A 6,742-nucleotide genomic window follows, 5' to 3' on the forward strand; every position below is an offset into this window, starting at 1 on the left:
TAATCTATAGTTTAAAAATGGAAGCAGAATAAAATTAAGTGTCAACAAAGACTGAACCCAATATCTGCTGGAAAACTAGAATATGAGTAGGATTCCCTCTTGGAATTTTGGTGTTTAGTATGTTATTGATGAAGTAGTGGGAACATCAAGAGGTGGAACTAACAGCAAAATAGGTATAGACTCTTCGCTCAGAAGGAATGAATATTATAATGTTTTGACCGTTGAATCAGTCTCTGGCTTCCTGCTTTGTCCTTGGATCTACACATATTGCATATGGCTTCATGTTGGACTTAACTGGGCCAAGCCAAAGACAGTATCATGTCCTTGTTTCTGCAGAACGCTAATTCAATAAACCATTTATTAAATTAAAGTAAGAATCTCAGGCGTTTTGATGCCTTAACAAAACATTGTAAAACCGTGTATTTCAAGTGGAAGACTCCAGTTGTGGATAGATTTTAGAATCTTGGTCATCACATTATAAAGAGAAAGTAGCCCTTTACTATTCTGAGAAAGTTGTGAAGTAGATAAACTTATTTTTTGTTTCGCTTTTTTGAGAGTGAGAGAGAGAAAAAAAATGGAAAAATATTTGAAAAGCTGGGAGAGGAGAAAGAATACAATAAAATAATTTATATGAAAATTTAAAGAATAAATAAAAACATGAAAAAGAGTGAGATATTTTAATTTTTTTTTCAAAAACTCGTCAACAAATCAGTTATTTCCTTACAACCTCCATGAACTTCTGCCTTTTCAATTCATTTTTAAACTTTTTATTGATTCTTTGTGACTTTCACTTGATGTACCTCAATATCACTCATCTCCCTGTCCCTGCATATCTACCCTCTGCCCTTGCCACCTCCTCCCCCAAAATAAATAAATAAAATAAAAACTAAAAGAAAAAAGAAAAATACAACAAGATAAACAAACAAAAATCCATTTTGCTGTAGCCGCTCTGGTGTGTCAAGTTTTTTTGCCAAACAGCCTTACTTGCAAATGTTCATTGTAACGAATCATTGACGTGGTTCCAAGCCTCTGGCCGCTGCTACACTATTAATGCTGGATCCCCCACAGGGCTCTTCTCTGACAGCCTGTATTTGCATGTGAAATGGAGACCCTGCTGTTTTGGTCCTGTAGGACCAGCATGCTCCTTCCTGTGCTCCAGCAGCTCATACATGGAGTAGATATTGGGGTGGGCCAACTTTAAGCCCAGCATCTGGGCCTGGATGGCAGCTGTTTTGTTCAGCCCACCAGTTATCTTGTGGCAGCCAGCAAGTGTCAGGACTGCCTTCCCATGCTCAAACCATGGGGCCAGCTCTTTAGCACTGCAGTAGATTTTCTCAACAAGAAGTCTTGCCTTTCATTATCTCATTTGATCCTGAAAACTAAACTCTAAATGGCTCAAGTGGTCACTGTCTGCATTCCACTCCAGAAAGGAAAACTCCCAGAGATATTTTTTAATACTTATTTTTTCCATGTCAGCCATCATTGATCCCATATCGTGGAAGCGAAAAGAAAAGTGAGAATTTCTGTTATCATTGCAACCATTTGTCACCTGACAATGTGACAACAGCATTTAGCCACATCAGGAGATGCCCTTCTGAAGAGATGAAAATGATACCAAACAGCCCAAGGGCAGACTGCAGCTCCACAGAGACTAAGGATTTCAGCTTCAAACACATTCAAGTATGTTATGTTTTATCTCATCTAAAGGATGTAGTCAACATTGAATGAATTTAATAGTTACTAGAATATTTTTAAAAATTCATCCTAAAAGGAGAGTCCGTGACTTACTCAAAATTTCTGCCTTAGTGAAATGGTCTTAAGTGTTCTTTCCCATACAGTGCTGAACAGAATTCTGTAGAGGAATATAGAATGACAGAGAAACAGTTAAAGAGATTCTTAACATCCTTAGCCATCAGGTAGATGCAAATCAAAATGACCCTGAGATTTCACCTTACACCCATCAAAATGGCTAAAATCAAAAACTCAAATGACAACACATGCTGGAGAGGTTGTGGAGAAAGGGGAACCCTCCTCCATTGCTGGTGGGAATGTAAACTGGTACAACCACTTTGGAAGTCAATCTGGCAGTTTCTCAGACAATTAGGAATAGTGCTTCCTCAAGACCCAGCTATACCAATCCTAGGCATATACCCAAAATTTACTCAGGTACACAACAAGGACATTTGCTCAACTATGTTTGTAGCTGCTTTATTTGTAATAGCCAGAAGCTGGAAACAACCCAGATGTCCATCAACGGAGGAATGGATATAGAAATTGTATTTTTACACAATGGAGTACTACTCAGCAATCAAAAACGAGGAAAACATAAAATTTGCAGGCAAATGGTGGGATCTAGAAAAAATCATTCTTAGTGAAGTAAGAGAAAGAAGGAGAAGGAGAAGACACACATGGTATATACTCACTTATATAGACCTATGAGATAAGATAAACATAATGAAATCTATACACCTAAAGAAGATAAACAAGAAAGAGGACCTAGGGTAAGATGATCAATCCTCACTTAGAAAGACAAATGGGATGTGCGTTGGACATAAGAGAGAACAAGTAACAGGACAGGAGCCTACCACAGAGGGCCTCTGAAAGACTCTACCTAGCAGTGTATCAAAGCAGATAGTAAGACTCATCACCAAACCTTCGGCAGAGTGCAGGAAATTATATGAAAGAAGGGGGAGTTAGTATGATGCGGAAAGGATAGGAGCTCCACAAGGACCAAATATATCTGGGCACAGGGGACTTCTCTGCGACTGACACTCTGCCAAGGACCATGTATGGATATAACCTAGAACCTTTGCTTGGATGAAGCCCGTGGTAGCTCAGTAACCAATTGGTTTCCCATAGTAAGGGGGACAGGGACTATTTCTGACAGGAACTCAATGGCAGGCTCTTTGACCACCCCATCCCCCAAGAGAGGAGCAGTCCTGCTAGGCCACAGAGGAGGACTTTGCAGCCAGTCCTGAAGATACCTGATAAAACAGGGTCAGGTGAAAAGGGAGGAGGTCCTCACCTATCAGTGGACTTGGAAAGGGTCAGCGAGTAGATGAGGGAGGGCGGGTAGGATTGGGAGGGAATGAGGAAGCGGGATATAGCTGGGGTACAGAATAAAATGTAACTAGTAATAAAAATGAAAATTAAAATTAAAAAAAAATCTTCCCAAGGTATTTGCCCTCTTGACTTTTATTGTACTATTACATCTCCTTGAAAGCTTCTCTTTCTATTTGGCCTCTTTCCTGATTCCTGGACTTGAGACAAATCCTATTTGAAAACACAAATTTAGAGACTAGAAGCTAGGATGCACACATGAGATTCAGCATGTGACGTTTGTCTATCTGGGCCAGGTTATCTCACTCAGTAAAGTTTTATCTGCTTCCCTCAGTGTACCTGCACATTTCAAATTTCATTTTTCTCCACATTTAAATAGAATTTCAGTGTAAATATCATCACATTTTTATTAAGTATTTATCTGTTGATGGATACCTAGATTGTTTTCATTTCCTAGACATTGTGACATGGGCATGAATTAGCAGGTATCCTGACAGTAGGGTATAACCTCCTCACAGTAACAGTGTAGAAACTAGGACATGGTCAAAGGTGTTTTAGTAGAGTCTACAAAGAGGCACACACATTGGAAAATGCAGTGCAGTGCTCCAATATTTCCTATAAAGTTGGGGGCTGAAGGTCGCTGGATACACCCACCTTGCTTTAATTAATTCCTGAAAGCATCTCTCAAACTGATAATAAAAGATTCTGGGGTGAAAAAAGAAATTGCTATGAAAATAATTATTGCATTAACCCTGGAACTAGTTACTACTGACATAGACCTTAGACAATTTTATGGAGAAAATGTCTCATATGATGATAATTTATAACAAATAATCAATGAAACTGTCAAAACTATTTCAAAATTGGAAATCAGAAGCCATCGATCTCTGGTCCTATGATTAAAAAAAAAAAAAAAAAAAAAAAAAAAAAAAGAGTCCAGCAGTGTCCCAAAGCAGGATCCCGACAATCAGTATTTCTGTTTTTTTCCACTCCAAGAAGTGGACTACTGAGGTCATATGGTAAACCTATTTCTTTCTATTGAAATATTCTCCACATTGATTTCTTCATTGTCTACAGCAATTTACTTTACTATCAACAATAAACATGGACAATGCCTTTCCCTCATATCCTGGTCAGAATTTGCTGCCAGTTGACTTTTTTTTGATACTAGGCATTCTGACTTTGGTGAGAATGAAACTAGAAAGTAAGCCCCCATCCTGGAAAAAAAAAAAAGCCAAGAAGTCTCTAACATATGTAATAAGGAGTTTATAAACAGGACCCTAGGTATCAAAAAATTAAACAAAAAAATAACAAATAGAAAACTAGAAAACTTTTGTACAGAAAAAGGAAATAGTTGATCTAGTAAAGAGGCAGTCTACTGAATTAAATAAACTTTGCAAACTATCAGCAAACAGAAAATTGACATTTAGAATATACAATGAAGTCAAATATACAATATCAAGAAAAATATCATCTTTTAAATTAAATTGTGTTCAGTAAATTAAAGAAAGATGAAGGAAGTTCTGTAGATTGTTGTTTTATGTAGAACCATAATGAAAATAACTTCTGGATATCTATAATGAAGATGGAGAATGTATTGATCTTCATTGAGAAGCAATCTCATGCCTCTCTTGGCCATGTATTTATTATACATCATTGAATGAACTATGCACAGTCATTACAAAATATATGGGTTACACTTGGTCAACTGAGCAGGTCCTTTGGGGAACATTTGCTTCCTTGGTATTTATTGTTTCAGATGTGAGCCTGTATAAATGCCTGAATCTGATGTCTGATCAATGACATATTTCAGGACAATGTTACATTATTTTTCCAGACAGAAACATGTTCCAAACATGCCCTTCTTTTTCTGAGCCAGAAGAGAGTTCTCAGAGAAATGGAACAAATAGGATCTTGAAGTACTGACTTTATGACATATATATTCCCTAGAGCACACAAATTTTAAGTTTCTTATGGTAAATCCATGTGTGTAGTTTGTAACAATTTATCTTGCATCTAAATGCTTTAAAATTTATTTGAGATGTCTGACATTGTAAGTCGTACTCTTGTGCTTCAAGTTTTAACATGTTCTTTCTTTTTTCTAAACATACTGTCCATATAGTATTTTTTACTTGTTTATGATATATGAAAGTGCAAAACATAAACGATTTACTATCTATTCTATCACGACTAAATAAGACAGAGAAACTTTCATCTTTAAAGAAATGTATAATGAGACTACCAGAAAAACATTTCTCCCGGTCAGCATTTTGCTACTAAGAACAAAACGTACTCAGGATTTCATCTTGTGCTTGAGAGCTGTACTTTATATGTCATTGGTAACTTTTAAATTAACAACTGTCTGAAAATGTAAACCTAAGCTCTGGCCATTCACAGGGAGACACAGGACAAAATCGTGCTTGACTGATTTTCCGAGACTAGACACCTTCCATTAGATGTAAAACTTTCTTTTCTTCCTTCCTTCCTTTCTTCCTTCCTTTCTTCCTTCCTCCCTTCCTTTCTTCCTTCCTTCCTTCCTTCCTTCCTTCCTTCCTTCCTTCCTTCCTTCCTTCCTTCCTTCCTACCTTCCTTCCTTCCTTCCTTTCTTTCTTTCTTTCTTTCTTTCTTTCTTTCTTTCTTTCTTTCTTTTTTTCCCCCCTTAGGAAACGCTGTTTTTTGTTTTGTTTTGTTTTTTGTTTTTTTGAATTTTATTTTTTTCTTATCAGTTACATTTTATTAACTCTGTATCCCAGCCGTGTCCAGATACCTCATTCTCTCCCAGTCCCTCCCTCCCTTCCTCATCTCCACCATGCCCCTTGCCAAGTCCACTAATAGGGGGACCTCCTCCCCATTCATCTGATCCTGTTTTATCAGGTATCTTCAGGACTGGCTGCAAAGCTCTCCTCTGTGGCCTAACAGGACTGCTCCTCCCTTGGGGGGTGGGGAGGCCAAAGAGCCAGTTCCTGTTAGAAATAGTTCCTGTTAGAAATAGTCCTTGTTCCTCTCACTATGGGAAACCAATTGGTTACTGAGCTACCACAGGCTACATCTGAGTAGAGGTTCTAGGTTACATTCATACATGGTCCTTGGTTGCATGTCAGTCTCAGAAAAGAGCCTGTGCCCAGATATATTTGGTCCTTGTGGAGCTCCTATCCTTTCCTCATCAGACTAACTCCCCTTCTTTCTTATGATTCCCTGTACTCTGCCAAAGGTTTGGTCATGAGTCTTTGCTTTGAAAACACTGCTAGTTAGAGTCTTTCAAATGCGCTCAGTAGACTCCTGTCATCTGTTCAATGCGCATCCCATCTGTCTTTCTAAACGAAGATTGATAATCTTACCCCATGTCTGCTCTCTTGATTATCTTTTTTAGGTGTATAGATTTCATTATGTTTATCATATCTTATAGGTCTATATAAGTGAGTATATACCGTGTTTGTCTTTCTCCTTCTGGGATATTTCACTCAGGATGATCTTTTCTAGTGCTCGCTTAGGCAGCACATACACTAAATTTGGAACGATACAGAGAAGATTAGCATGGCCCCTGCGCAAGGATGACAGGCAAATTCGTGAAGCGATCCATATTTTGTCTTCCCCCAAAAGAAACTGAGGTCTGCGTCCCATTTCCCTCTTTCTTTCTTTCTTTCTTTCTTTCTTTCTTTCTTTCTTTCTTTCTTTCTTTCTT

At 37.9% G+C, this 6,742-nt stretch overlaps 1 non-coding gene across 1 annotated transcript; it reads left to right on the forward strand.

Moving 5' to 3' along the window:
- The first annotated feature begins 6,539 nt into the window (after positions 1-6,539).
- LOC129677807 (U6 spliceosomal RNA) lies at positions 6,540-6,646 on the forward strand. Its single transcript, XR_008720266.1, has one exon. It is a non-coding gene; the product is annotated as a U6 spliceosomal RNA (small nuclear RNA).
- The last annotated feature ends 96 nt before the right edge of the window (positions 6,647-6,742 follow it).

This window comes from Psammomys obesus, unplaced genomic scaffold (genome assembly GCF_907164565.1).
Source record: "Psammomys obesus unplaced genomic scaffold, mPsaObe1.curated_primary_1811, whole genome shotgun sequence".
NCBI lineage: Eukaryota > Metazoa > Chordata > Mammalia > Rodentia > Muridae > Psammomys > Psammomys obesus.